Source organism: Achroia grisella, unplaced genomic scaffold, assembly GCF_030625045.1.
Source record: "Achroia grisella isolate CSIRO2021 unplaced genomic scaffold, CSIRO_AGI_Agris_v1 utg551, whole genome shotgun sequence".
Taxonomy (NCBI): domain Eukaryota; kingdom Metazoa; phylum Arthropoda; class Insecta; order Lepidoptera; family Pyralidae; genus Achroia; species Achroia grisella.
The window spans coordinates 683753-700180 of record NW_026712935.1 but is presented as its reverse complement, the minus strand read 5'-3'; the positions used below and the strand labels follow the sequence as shown (position 1 = coordinate 700180).

The 16428-nt window shown below is 30.2% G+C and overlaps 1 protein-coding gene across 1 annotated transcript in view; it reads left to right on the top strand.

The window, feature by feature from the left end:
• Positions 1-16428, top strand: part of LOC131848343 (GTPase-activating Rap/Ran-GAP domain-like protein 3) — a 188519-nt gene that overhangs the window by 30771 nt on the left and 141320 nt on the right. The window lies entirely within an intron of this gene.

The following is a 16428-nucleotide window of genomic DNA, read 5'->3' as shown; positions in this document are numbered from 1 at the left end:
AGGACAAGTGTTGAAAAGGGAGAACGGAAAGAAAATTGTTTTACAATGTTAATTTTGTTGTTCATTTTGGGTACAGATATAAAATAATGTTATTAAATCCGAAGTAGAGTCGTAATAACGTAATCAGGATTTATATTGCTACAAACTCTTGTGAAAACAACATCATTTCCCTTTTGAATGGTTTCGAGGCGTAAACAAGCATTCATTAATAAATTTATTGTAATAAATATTTAACACGTTGGAAATTTAAAATCTTGAACGTGTAATGGCATCTACACTGTATCTCGTAAATTTATAATTCAACTTCGTAAATATTTATGTTTGTCGACACGTTAGAAGCAGTTGAACGATACAGGACGTGACAGTCTTGTGTATTCGGAAAGTTTTCAAATAACAAGATTTTAATTTAACAATGACAGAGTATATCTGATTTTAAAGTTTTAATTCCCAGATGACATACATCTGCAGAGAATTTACGATATTATATGAATCGTTAAATATGTATTTACAAAAAATTACTGTTTTAAAGTTTTCCTGAAGTTTTCCCTATGCTGTGAAGTAACGAAATAAGAATACTAAAGTATGTTATCCAAGTTTTTAGCTCTTGGATGTCGTGAGAGTTAACTACGGAATGGTATGTCATCAGTTTAAAAAATAAAAAATATTGCTGCTTGCCTTGTACGTATACTAAAAGTAAGCTATTGTAATTCTCATATGAGAGGAGAGCAAGAGTTAAGTAGGAAAAAACATTAAAAAAGTAAAAATTAAACCTTCCTGCTTGCATTATACAGTAATATAAATTAAAACATTAATTTCACATTATAATATCCGTTCACTTATAGGGTCGAGAGATGAATGGACTTTACTTTATTATATTAGCTTTAAAATGTTAGAAGCAATCGAATACAGATATAACTTTTGATTTCATAATATTGTATAGAATATTTCTCCAAGAAAATGAATTCAGGTTATTTTAATAGGTATATATAAGTATCTAAGTATTGTACGAAAATAGGAATCGTTGCCACGACAATGCGATCGCGGAAATTAAACTTTTTATGGGTTTGTAGACATCTATGTGTAATAAACTTTTTATATGATAGGTTACAGTAATAAAACATATGTCAATTTTACAGAAAAATATTTGGACGAGTAGAGTGATGTCATAAATATTGACTCCATTTTCTTTTTTAGGAAATAATAATTAAATAGCTATCATCATCATACGAAGCTTTAAATTAAGAATTGACACAGATGAGAAAATATCACACTAGTATTTTCTATGGTACTATTAAAATGATGCTTTATTTACAATCTACTACTAATCTACTACTGTCTCTACAGCTGAATGCTGCATCTATATCACCCGTTTGTCTATTTTGATATACTGTTAGATATGTATATACTTTAATAAAAATAATTGTGATATTTGCAACCATCTATTCATTAGTCCATTATCATTTATTGTTGAAACACAAATAGAATATATTCATAAATATGATATGTTGTAATAAATTAATACCTACATAATGATTGATAGTGTGCCTAATTAGGAGGAATGTTTAAAAATATATAACAAGAACGCGAATAAATGTAAAGAGAAAAGACGACCGACGAAAAGAAGGGACGAATGTGAAAGAAATACGAAATAAAGAGAAGTAGAAAGGGTGCTCTGCCCTGACTCTGGAATCAATATTACATTGAGTACACCATACCAATAATAAATTAAAGAATAATATACCCTAAGGGCTATTATACAGATAGGGCACTCAAAGGCATTGTCAACAGTTTTATCATAGTGAACGCAACTGTCATCATACTCACATTTAAATCTAACGTGGCAGGATAGGTTTCCCTTACAAATTTTTAGTTTATTATCGATACTTTCTTTACCCGAGTTAGAAATAAAATATACCATATTTTTTTTACACCGGCTAGATTTCAACTCATTATTACACAACTCTCCTAGTAATACTATAAATAAATAATCAATTTCGCGAAGACTATCATCCTAGATAGACATTACGTTGATTGATATACTTACCCGAACTTCTTTCTTCATTATTAGTATAGGTAGGCTCGGACACCGTACTCTATTATAAGTCTATGAAATAAAGTATTAGTCTTGTAGAAACAAGAAAATTCGAACGTTGACATGGGTTCTGTAAGATGACATAATAATGAATCATTTTGGGATTTCGTATCGAAATATAACCAAGGGAAAAGAAGCTACATTTATTTTAACATCCTCGTTCTATCTTTTAGGCGTTTTTTTTACAATGAAAATGAAATGGAAATTTGTAAACTGATTACAATGAAATTTGGTTTCCAGTTTAATCATTATCCTACGTCAAAGACAATATACATACTTTTTACCTCAACTTTGGAAAAGGTGACGTTTATTATAAGTAAGATTCTTAAAGGTCAAACTTTTAATGGATTAAATCAAATATTGATATTATGTATATAATTTCGAACATTAAATATGCTGACAATTGGTTTGCTTTGAAGTATACCATATGAGTTGTTGTTTGATATACAAGCATCTTTCGGGTTTCTTTAATAAAAATTGATTGTAATTATGCTACAATATGTGTTATATATATATCTGAATTAATGATTTAGTTTTAGATTATCACCTATTTGATTTGGTTAAAAGGTGAGTTGAATAAGGCAGTAAAATTACAGGATACGGAAGTATACCCTGTAATTTTAATGTAATGTATGTATGTAAATGTCCTCCGGTATGCTAACGCATGAGTCACTTGGCGATGTAATGTTTGTAGTGTTGTTCATTTATATAATCGACAATTAATACTTACCATTTGATACACGATCAGCGTTTATGCTGTTCCTAATAAATAAAAAAATCGAAAAAACATCTCTAGCTCAAGATATAATAAAATAATGCGATTTAATACGTTACTTAAGTGACGTTTTCACGTTTTTATAACCAAAATAAGTGTATAAATGATGTATCATTACTTGATTCCTTAATAGAAAATATTATGTACTGAAATATTTGATGGCTTGTTTTTCTTGGGATAATTCCAAATATCCTCTTATTTTGGAAGTACCTAATAGAGATGAAATAAATTTGGACGTTAAGGACAATGTACTTGAAAAAGAAGAGTAAATAATGTAGGAACCTTATAAAAACACAATCATTGTTCGTAGAAAATATTACGTAGGTAACAGTTATAAAATTGGCATTTATTTGGCAATTCTACAAGCTACCATGAACCAGTTGTTCATAAGGAATCAACTAGTTGTCTGTTTGGCACTGGTCCAGATTTTAGTCGTTATCTAAAGAACTTGTGTTACGAGTTTATTAGGTTGTTATTTTAATTGGTATGCTGACTGCCTTCGCTAATGTCGGTCTAGTTTGATTACAGATTATTAGATTAGACGACTATAATCCCAGGGGCTTTATTATGTAACGACGGTGGTTTACAGTTCTCATTTGAAACAGATTAAAATCTACAGTTTCGCGATTTTCTACGTAAAATTTGGAAGTTACAAACTAAGTTGTTGATTCGCATTTGATGACTTGTTCTAAGGATTTAGGACACCGTGGTCGCGAATTAGTTTTCAACACATCGCAATTCATGACTAGTTCTAGTGTTTTAGTACACCGTGCTCGCGGATACGATCACCACATCATGCAATGTTTGCGTACTTGATTATATCCGTTTAATTAAGTACATTTCTTTTTTTATATATTATTTTGGTTCATTTGTTATCATATTATTTATGCAATTACAAAATATGTACTTACGAATTTCTTTATTAGCCATAGTACCTATAGTACTAGTTTTGTTTTGTTTGGAAGCGGATGGAGCTATGTCAGTAATATAAGGTGAATGTACTTTGCCCTGAAAATTTTGTTTAACTACAATGAAGGTTATATTAGAAATATGAAATCATACTTTTCTTATCATGTTTTAAATTTTCAATTAAGAAAATTGAAAATAATTGTGTAACTTATATATGAATCAAGAAAATAACATTTATACTAATCGATATCACATAACCTAGATGAATAATATACTTGTATTTATCCTGGCTCCATATCAGGTAGAGAAACAACTTTACATAATATAGTTAAACTATATTTAACAACATATAAGTAAGGATATTTTGTGGGCGTAATATTGTTTAGTAGATATCTACCTAATATCTGACATTGATGGTAGTATAACGTAATAATTATGATATAATGTAATTACGAAAGGTCTTCTAAGTCGTATTAAGGAGTTAATATACGCAGAATATAAATTCATTTATAGGCAGGTACATTAGTATATAATAGTATATTAATCACTGAAGGGCGAAAGAAATTATGAAAATAATAGAAATATAAATTCAGTGTACTTAAGGTATATAGTGTACTTATGTAGCATGTAATCATATAATTTTAAAAGTTACCTTAAAAAATGCTTTCTGAATGATTTCATATTTTAAAAATGATTAGATTTTTTTATACTACATATGATGGTGGCAAATAATACAACATATCTGATGGTAAAACGGTTACAGTAGCGTTACGGTTACAGGGACCTCTAAAAACCATGCGTGTCACGTGCACGCTGCCGACACTTAAGAAACCTTAATCTATCCGTCTTGAAAAACCCCATGTTGTAGTCTCTCGAGTAAACCTCGACAGGTAGTACATTTCACAACGGAGGAAGCTCCTGTTCCTCCACTGTCCGAGAACACTTAGATTCCAGCGTGCATTAATTCCCTATTTTAAATAGGGAATTATTTTTTTATCTACTTCCGAAGTTAATTTACCGTATACTAATTAACTAATTATATTTATTAAATAATATTTAAGGAATAAATGTTATAGACAAAAAACGATAAAAGAAAATAATAATAGAATCATATGAAAAATAAAGAATTAAAGATTTTCATCGACAAAAATAATAACATAAACACAATTATCAGTCAGACTCAGTAAATACTTTGTAAGAATGTACAAAGTCTTCACTGAGTCTAAAATAATACACGATACAGTGAAATTAGGAGCCCCCCTCTTTTTCAAGTCGATTGACAAAAATATACACAAGATAAACTTATGTTTGCCAACTTAGTTTGAAAAGACTCTTTAGACGATTTATGTAGCACGCTCTATTTGTAATTCCCTAGAGAAATATCTATAGAGACGGCGAGGGTCAGCTTTTCTCCACCTTATCGCGACAGGGATTTGTTCGTATGTCTCGTAAATCACAACAATTATTTATATTTAATGCCACTTGATCCTATAATAGGAAAACGTTTTGAAGGAAAATTTTGGGCTTTGATTGTTGCTTTTGCTTTGCCGAGCACCTTTGCTTAGTGGTTCAAATTTAGTTCAACTTTGTGTGTCAATTTATAGTTCTAACTGACTTTCCATGAAAACATTGATATTTGTTAACGGTATCGGTAACAAATATCAATGTTTCAGCCTACCTTAAGTTAAAACCAAATATGTGACATTACAAAATAATATAGATAGAATCCAGCCTTTATACTTAATAAAAATAAACACTCCATACTTTGAAATTATTACAGCACAAATATCACGATATTATATCCACCAATCTTTGCATTGTTCCAAATCTCGTTATTACCTGAACTGAGGAGGCAAAAATTCAGCGCGATTTCACTTTTTCGTTTGTTTAAGTTTGGCTTCGATTGTTTTTAAAAAAGTTTTTTCTTCAGTCTTTATTCTTATATGTAGTTATTATGAGTATGATAAATTGTTAGAATAAAATGTTATTTTTCTCGTACAACTTCTGTTGTATTATGAACCTACTGTAAACAGGAGAAGGGGATTGTTAGTAATATGGATTAATAACCCCATTGCTAGCAATGTACCATATCAGGTTGACCTCCGCACAGTTCCCCCTGGAAAGCATCAAGTTAAATTTCTGGTTTATTTGCCACTATGGGCGACCTGACTTCTTACTTATCTTATCATCCTCCATTGGTGCCCCGCTAGCATATACCGTTAGCGCCGGCGAGTAGTATCATCCTTTAAAAAACCTGCTATAAGGTAATTAGAATTTACTTCGGTTTTGAATGAGTAAATAATGAGGACATCGTTGATAAATTTATCTAATCTAGATCCAATAGGACGACATGAGATTTTTTTATGTGACTGGAATGACAATACGAAAACTACCCACCTGATACGACCCCTTATATCCTCCCCTAAAAGCGCGCTCAAGCAATTCTCTCGCATATGTAGCTGTTAGTGACTGCACATTTTCTTTGTGTCGTAGTGGTCTTAAACATATTTTATTACATTTTTAGCCATGAATGCATGAATGCCCCTATGCACAAAGTATTTTCGTAACAAATAGCGAGGACGGTATGCGGTATGAACCTGCATATTTAGAATAATAATAAAGATTCCGTTTAATGTTTTTAGTTCGGTAAACGAAAAAATTTCTTATAGACATGAACAGGAATGCCAACATAAAAAAGAACATTATATCTCTCGTATTAAGCGTTACCATACTTATTATGACGTTAGTATCAAGTAGTGATTTAAAAGAAATCACTACTTGATACTAATAAAAGAATAAGAATAAAGTTTTACGTATATATACGACCTCCAAAATAACATTATTTCATTATCAGCGGCTTGATGATGTTAAAATTGATATTAATAATTTATTGACATTAATAGTTATAATTTTTGTTTTAACATATGCAATAATTCAATTTTAACATCATCAAGCCTTTGGTAATTTCTTTATCTTAATTTCTATTAAAACATATTTTATTTCGAAAGAATGTAACCTAATATATGAATTCCCAAATCGTTTCCTCATATTACGTGTACGTAGAATGCTGGCATTTCATTCTACTTACTTCACCCTTCCCGAACATTCTTTCTTTGACATACTGCTGCTCTCTGGTCTAATATACGTTTTTTCAAAATAATATTATGTATTTCTGGTTGAATATTCCTATGCAGTGGCTCACTCCCAAGTGACAAGTGAAGTATCTGCAAACTCCTCAACAAAAAGTTTCAGTTGTTGGAAACTCTATTACAGAATTTTTAAAGTAGAACGTGTTGTTGTTCTCAGAAACTTGCTGATTTGATGACCGACGTTTAATAGGCGCTGTGCCTCTAAATCCGGCTTAAAAAGTGTTGGACAAAATTTGTTTACTTATTTGGTAGTAGCTCAAAAATGACTTTTTTTTTTAATTGGAATAGCAAATAAGCTGGCGGCCCACGCGATGTAAGAGACAACCGTCGTCTATGTGCATAATAGATAAACAGTACCACGAAGATTATGTCATGTGCCGCACGAATCCTAAGTAAGAGTTCAGAGCTAAGTTGTCGTGCCTTTATACCTATAATTTCACTATCCACTATTTTAGTTCACCCTTCAACCAAAATATAGTTTAAAGAGCAAGATGCTTGGCGGTTGAAGAGAGCGGTCAGAGAGAGATATCTACTCAGGTTACTTTGTAAAGTTTACCGAGGTGTGATAACGTAAAAATATCTTCAATTTCAAAACAGCTTTTCAATGATTTAAAACGATATCCTCGATAAACGTTTCGTGCTACAGTTACCGCTTAGTCTTCCAGTTGAGGTTTTATTAGCCACGCCGTAATATTGTTTACCATTTTGGGACTTTAACATTCTACCACAGTTAAATACTATTTTTATTAAAATGTTAATAAGATATTTAAATATTTTAATCTTATACATTTAGTAGAAGATTGAAATTGTCAAAAATGTACCAGTTGATTTTCTCGACAGTTATTCATAACCGAAGTAGTTAGCTGAACTAGACGGTAGGTATACTGATAAAAATATAAGTTGTATAATTGGCCTGAAGTGTTACGTATAATGAAATAATTTTACTTTGACTATTTACGTGTATTGTTAATAAAATATTAAACTCTGTATTGATCTGATACGATTTTACTTTATATCTTTTGTTTCACTGAGAAATAATGATGCTACTGGATTTAAAGTATTATCTCCTGTTTCTATGGAAATTTCATGTAAGCATAATCGTATACTTTAAATTATAACAATCAAGCAAACATGTGAAAAAGATTACACTTTCTCAGTATCTATAATATTTTATACACAAATTTAGCTAACAATTGTGATTACGTGAACTAAAGTAAGACACAATGATTAAATGAATGAAGCCGTTCCAATGGCATATACATATACATTACATACTTACAAATTCTAGAAAAAAATAAATAAAAGTAGTTCAATATTTCAATAATTTATCTATTTAGTGAAATTGATATAATCGTTGACTTAACATCTTAACATAAAGAAGAACCTTCAGTTTGTTGTTCTCAGGGTTCTGAAACAAAATGGTAAACTATATTTCGATTAACAACTTGTCCATAGTTTAAGATAAGATGCGATTAACAGCTTAAAGTGGCTTAATCAGGAAGGTTGTCCATCGCAACTCTCAACGACACTGTAAGTACAGTTTTCGTTTTTTTCGTTTAGTGTTCGACCTTGATCTCATTCAATATGCTGTTACTTCAAAATAACCTAAATGTGATGATAGGGTTAGATTATAAGGGTTTTTACTATGATGAGGAATTGTTAAACTTAATTAAATCCGTTGTGGGGATACAATATATTACTATGTTAATGAGGGATCTGTGCAAAAAAGGCTAAATATGTAGGTGTAGGAGAAAAAAAAACTCAAAGTGAAACCTTACGTACAGCTGTTAGGTCATTGTGCTAAGAGTAGGCTATACTGTAATATTTTACATAACTTTATACGAAAAGATAGTACAAAATTTCATTACAATAAATACAGTACTTTTTTCTATTTCTAAAAATCTTTTTTAATTTTCACAAGAAAGAGGAAAAGATTAGCATATACTTTTCCGTCGCAGTTATTATAAATAATAGTTACATACAATCTCATTTTCTGTCTACATTTAAGGAAATCTCCTTGATACGTTTCTCAGCTTATATTTGTAGTGACTACAAAGAAACAAACGCTTTTTTCTTTCTCGTTTATTTAGTTGCGATTGAAATTCTAAATTTTCTTGTATTAGGTATCTCATTTAGGTATCTCTAAGTGTTCGTTGTTTCCTCTATATACATGCATTTCTTCATCTAAGTACAGTGAACTGCTTCACCGGATTATGCCTTTGAAGAACTTTATCATTATATTAATATCCTTCCTTATATTTTGGTTGAATTCTGCGTAATGTTAAATAGATAGTAATACTGAGAGATTAGCTCAGTCTTTTAATTTTTCAAGGAAAAATAATTCAAAAATTTCGAAAAAGCTGAATTTGAATAAAAATGCTTTTAAAGTTTGTACTTTGATAGCAATTTTTATTGAGATTCTTGAAAAAGTTCTCTCTTTCCTAATAAATTTATTTCATATACACATTTTTTGGAGTACAAAATTATATTATAGGAAGGAAGAAATAGGAGGAAGATGCTAGTAAATGATAGATGAAGTTACTTAATTAGTTATTTTTAATCACTTTGATAACGAAATAGCACTACGCTAAGGCAATATACAACCCTTCACCAACGTTTATTTATTACAAAAACTATACAAACAACAGTAATTGCAGGTTTTGTTAATTTATTTGTTATTTTAAATACAAACTCAGTTTATCTAAGCATTCAAAATAAGTGTATCAATACATTTTGATATTTGTTATTCAATCATGCATGAATGCGGCTGAACGGATTTGGGTATACCTCTATACTCGTGGTACGCAATAAAACATGTTTTGGGTTGACGCGGGTTTTATTATAAAATAGATACCCACCTATAATATTTTTATTGTGTCGAATAAATAAATTATTATATTTATTTCTTGTCTACAAAATGAAATTTTCCATAGTTTAAAAAGAGGAGGATATTGACATAGGGTGAGTATCATACTATTGGAATTTCAAGCAAATCTACAGGTATATGAGTAGGAGGAAATAGTTGCCATTTGTGCAAACAAAAACTTAGTAATATGTAACTTTTGACTTAACGTTATGCTTAATATTACGAAAAAATATATAAGATACGTAATTACGTATATAGGTATATTAATTTAAATGTTTTATTAATGTTTAATCGTAATGCATAATACATACGAATTGAATTGTCTTTTTTTCTGTTTCGTAATTTTTCCGAACTTACCCCTCTAGTTATTCGAAAACTACAACTATTACATTTATATATGTACATACATATATATATATAGTAGGTATTCGAATCTGAATACGACTTTGACGAGGGTACTCTGGTTTTACTAGAAGTAACAGTACCTTTGTAGGTACCAAATTTATTAAGGGACGCAAATAAAGCTCGTATAAAGTACTGAATCTAAAGCGCTGAAATAAGTCCAGCTTTAACCCACTATCGAAGAATGGAGCGTTTTCAGACGTATACGTATCCGGACCTTGGTGGGAATATGTATGTAGTATAGATAAAGGGCGGCCATAAATTAACAAAAACAGTTGACTTCGTTTGGTTAACTGGTTCCTATTGTATAATAATATTGTATCATAACTGTGCCATTATGACAATTTAATTTTATTTGTATGTTTACATTATTCCCTTAGTTGTAATGCTGTTGTATACCACAGCGCAGTTTTCGTATTTTACCATATATTTGAAATTATTACAATCTTGTAGAACAACTCTCGGTATATATAACTAGCTTTTGCCCGCGACTTCGCTCGCGTTAATTCATGCACTTAAGGGTGGAATTTATCCTTTCTTATCCTTTCTAATCCTTTCTTAGGGAATGCCTACGTCATAGTAGCTTTATGCATGCAAAGTCTCAAACCGATCGGTTTAAAATTGACAAAGTTTCATACTAATTTTCATCCCCTATTTTATCCCCTTGGGGGTAGAATTAATCAAAATCCTTCCTTAACGAATGCCTACGGCATAACATCTACCTGCATGCCAAATTTCAGCCCGATCCGTCCTGTGGTTTGAGCTGTGCGTTGATAGATCACTACGTCAGTCACCTTTGAGTTATATATATGTATTTAGATTATGTAGATAATGCAATACATATTTTGAAATTTGAACATAAGTACAAAGAACAGGTAGTAGTAACCTAAGTAGTAGTTGGACATTTTTTTAATAATGTGATGATCGGCGTAGATTTTACCTTCAATGAGGAGAGTTAGTAAACTACTTTGCTCACGCAATTGTTAGGAATACTGTATTGTAAAAATTGTAAAGTTTTTACAAATTATTCCAGACGACTGTACGTAGGTATAGATTTTTTTTTTTACTTTACATAAAGCGATTACTTAACGGTACTACCTAATGGACGGATCCCACCTTTGGAGCGATGCCCATCTCAAATCAGACGTGGTTAACGACTGTCAACTTGATGGAACGAAAAGGGCCGGAAACAAGTTTTTACTTTCTAAGATATAAAATCCCCTAGGAGCCGTCTCCCTGTACATGATAATTTTTAAAATATTTCTGTATTTATCGTAAAACAACAATTTCGATATCACATTTATTTCCGCAAATAATTAAATAATTATAAACAAAATAATATTATAACATTTCTGTTTAGGATATTTACCTGCTTTAGAATCGAATTTAAGTAGGTTCTTTTGTTATTATTCAGAAGTGAGCACACAATACCTTGTTTATTACATTTTCCCTTAGTCAAAGTGATTTTTGATATTGTACAGCTTCTTTGCTCCTTTGAGATTAAATTAAGCGTGAAATCAAAGAAAAGTTTTCGTTAATTTAGTGTTATGTTCCTAATTTGTAGGGTCCTGTTAAACAAAACCAACAAGCATCGTTGTTATGCCAAGCAAATGAAAAAGCAAATTGAAGTATATAAAATAACATATATAACAAACTTGTTCCATCTCAATTCTAAAACGTTTGGTTATGGTAAAAGGTGTATTTGTATAATATCTCGATTTCTTATTGCCTTTAAAGCTACTATTGTATTACTAGCTGTTTACCGCAAATTTTCAACAAAGATCACTGTTAAAAAAGTATTTCAGGACTTTCAGTGGCTGCCGGCCTATTTTAAATGAATTGTTTATTGCTACTTGTTTTCTTTAATAATCTTCTCTTTCCCTTTCCCTTATCCCTTTATAATTCCTGTCAGGTATTCAAAGGTTGACAGGAAATAAAATGAAATATCTTTATTGGGATCCGCATTGTATTTATTCATTTCTAAAGAACTTTGTATCCTTTAAGTATTTCTAAACAAAAAAGCTTTATATTATAGATAAATAAACTTATATTTTATCTTTAGTTTATTAAAATGAATTTTATTTTTAATGATCCTTCCTTTTTTAGTTAAATCGTCAAAATCCAATGCCAAGCTGATACCCGCTTGCTATTACCCGCTATATTGCTACACCACTAATATGAAGTTATAAACGATTTATTAATTTCATGCATCTCAAGGTTGTGGTAATACTATTTGATAGAAATATAAATATTGTTCTGTCATATAACGTAACAACAATAACAAAAGCATACAACTAATAATATTGTTCTTAGCGAGTGACAGTTGTATTTCTATCATGTCACATTGTCGAACCCTACTGATATCACTAATGTGAAAGTTTGTAAAGATGTTCGTATGTTTAATATTTGATGACGCCTAAAGCGCTGCACAGATTTCCAAATGAGTATTGGTATTTATGTATTTTTCTAGAACTACACAAAGGATGCTTTTTCGTAATACGCGAGGGTAAGAGCATAGCTATAAAAAAATATTATAAATCGTAGGTACTATCTACGATTATCATACGATATCTTACGATACGATCTATTAATTTTATAATTCAGCGAAATATTAAACTTAACTAAAAATTGCACTTTTGATTTATCAAGATCATGTGATAAACCTCTTCCATTTTAATGAAGACTAGGAATATTAAAATGCTTTCTAATTACATTATTAATCTCCATAATCTGATTGCTTGAAACGTAATGTAATATTAAAAAAACAAATACTCCCTTACGCGGGAAGGCCTGTGGCAAACAGCTATAGTTTATAATAAGTGTTTGGAAGGTTTTGCTTACATTTATATTAAGTATACAAACAACGTGTTATGAAAACTTTGTTGAAGCTATTTGTGTTAGGTACCTACATTATATTCTGGTGCGTAGATTGCTACATTCAAATTATAAATTAATATAAATTATGAAAGTTCACTTTTGTGTCGGTCGCTCGTTTAAGTGGAAGTGTATACGGGACGCAACTTTGTTTAGAAATTTTTGCTAACGAAGCGGCATCCATTATGGCTGGTTAACAAAGTTATTACTTACATTACATTGTGTAACAGTTAATTTGAGATTTTTTTGCGTTTAAAATTATATTAAAGTAAATTATACAGTTTTGACAGTAAATTCTATTAAGTGTGTGTATCTTAATGTATATTTTTTTATTTGTATGCGTATTTGTGTTTGTACATGTTATATACATATTTGACTACAACTGTGATATTACAATGCAGTTATTAAATATAAAGGCTTTTTAGGCCAATAAAGATTCACTGATTTTAAATATTACATTTATTTTAACGAATGAATTATTTATATATTAATATGTATAACTCAACAAAAATAATTTTTCTCATTTTTAAGCAGCTTAAGTTTGTTGTTGAAATGTTACCATAACAGCTTTAATAATTAATTGTTAACTATCAACAAGTCACGGCATCACATTGATGCATTACAAATCTTTGAATTTTTCGGCTTGTTCTATAACACGCATATATTATTCACATAAATCTTCCTCTTAAATAACTCTAACTATTGCTGAAACCTGTATTAAAATCCTTAAAAAATATATAAGCGATCAGACAGCGGCGACGACTTTGTTTTATACAGTGCAAAGATAAATGAATCGCAAAAGTACCTTAATCTATATTTACTCATTCATTAATTAGTAGCAAGGTGTTATGAATTAAATGTGTTAGTTTTGATATAAGATAGTAATAAATGTGGTTTAATCATACTGACAAAGCGTTGTATTCCTCATATATAGTAGTATCGATCAAAGGAAACCTTATATATATATATATACGCTCGTGTGTCCCGTAATATGTACCATAATATTTTTAGTAAAGATCTATTTTGAATCCATTCAGTAGTTTTTGCATAAAAAACTTGTAAACTTGAATAGTGGGCCAGGGATTACCACTGGCATAATAGGTCGTGTTAATCGTCGTGAGGTAAGACCAGCGCACAATGCTTTGTAACGCTCTGTGGAGTGTTGGTCGATATCTACTTATTGTCTACTGTGTTTCAGACATGTTATACGTATTGTAGAGACGGGTAGTAATTTGTAGTCGACTTTTTTTAAAGTTGATTTAAAATATCATAGTAATTATAATAGACCTTAAAAAGAACAGTACCTATAAAGAATAGTAAAGAAGGTATTGCACTTTACTTGTAAAATGTGAGAGTGATTTTGTTCGTTATTATTCGTCGTCTCAATCAATTGTCATAAAAGATCTTACTTCTATATGTCTTATTGATTATTACTTATAGGGGTTCATGAAAATATGATTAGTACTAGTCAGATTGTGGGTATGCTCTTCCAGCTTCTAAATATTGAAATGACTTATTAATCATTATCATCGCTTAACGTTTATTAAATTTAATATTGTTTTGTTTCTTAACTCTTAGTTAGATTTAGGCTACTAATTGTAATAGCAACTACCTCAAAAGATTTCAATATAAATAGAAAATACACAGCTGAGTATATAGAACATATAAGAACATAGAAGCAAATGAATACCAAATTTTCATTCAAATCATAGGAATGAGTTTTAATTAAATGGTTTCAATATTAGATTGTATGTGTAATAAACATACATATATAGGTACTGAAAACCCGCCTGTCCTTTAGGCGTCCAGCATACGCAAATAGATTACGTACGAATATGATAATAGTAAAATGTACCTATATATAAATTTCCGGCTCGATGACTCGACGCAATAACATAGACAGCGGGATGGACAAACCCTCCTGCTGTCAATATTTCTTTTCCATTTCGATAAGTAATATCTAGAAGGAAATGTCAGGTACGACACAAAGAGCCATTGAAGCCCGTGAAAGAAAAATAGCCGTCACACGTTACGGACCGTAGATACGAGTATGTCACCACTTGCCTTTTGCATCTCGCTATCTCACACTATGTATTTGTTCAAAAATAGTTGTCAACTTGCTCGCATTTTGTCCGTTTCAGTTTCATTTTGTCGTTTTGACCTTATTGGTTCTTGAGCTGAATTTTAGAAAAGATTGGTAAAGCGATTCGATGCGTTGGTATTCCATCGGCTAAAGGCCTCGCTTCACTGTTCCCTTTCCTCTTCTTTGGATAACTGAAGTTTCAACGAACGGATTGGAAATAAATAGGTCATTCACCTATAAAGACATTTTGGTGTTTTACTTATAAATTGTTTGTCAGTAAAGCTTCGAATTAAATACTAAATTAAATTAAATTATTTTTATGCTCCCGGTAAATTGATGAAGAGAGATGTAAATAAATGTTTCATTTCGATATTATTTATGTATATAATTTTCTGCTAGGCATGTTTGAATAAAATAGAAGGTAAAGTCAATTTTTTTATAAGTTAAAACGGAGTTAAATATTAAAAGATACGAAAAACGTATCTTTTATTATGCCCTAACTAAATTATTAATAACTACTGCCTTGATTCATTGTAGACACTGTAGATGGACAGTTATTTTTTTATTATTTGGAGTGTAAAATACGTTAGATATTAAAATGTTCTCAGTTATGTTTCTTTGACATGAAAGCTTACTTTATTTTCAAAACAATTCATGAAACAAGGGCTACATTTGTTTTAATCTCTAAATACGTCAAAGCTAGTGATATATTTACAGGACGCTCTACTGAAATATTACCATTACGTTACTAAGTGTACATTTTAAATATTGTATTTATAACGAAATTTTTTTGTAATTATTTATGCTATCTTTTGTATCCAACACACTTCCGGCAGAAATACACGTTGTTGAAACATATCCCTTTCATTTTTATTAAACCTAAATAAATATATAAATAATCATATCAAATAATTAGAATGTGCACCATAAATATATAATGTAATGGTATTATTAAAAAGACTACCTATTGCGATCAGAAAGTATAAGTAGAAAAGAAACTAGGCATGTAGGTAGGTATGACATATCCACATGACAGTCCGTGACACCATAATAATACATAATTCATACTATCATAAAACCTGTGCCTCTGAAGGATTATCTATATTCAATTTATCTATAATAGCTACTTTTCAGGAGGAAAAATAAAGCATAGTTTTATTGACTAATCAAACTACGTTTTATTTTTATAAAAATGACACTATAAATGCCAGTAATTGCTATTTTTTATATATTTATTGTATTTGTATTGTAATATTTGTTCGTTTTTTTATGAAATTA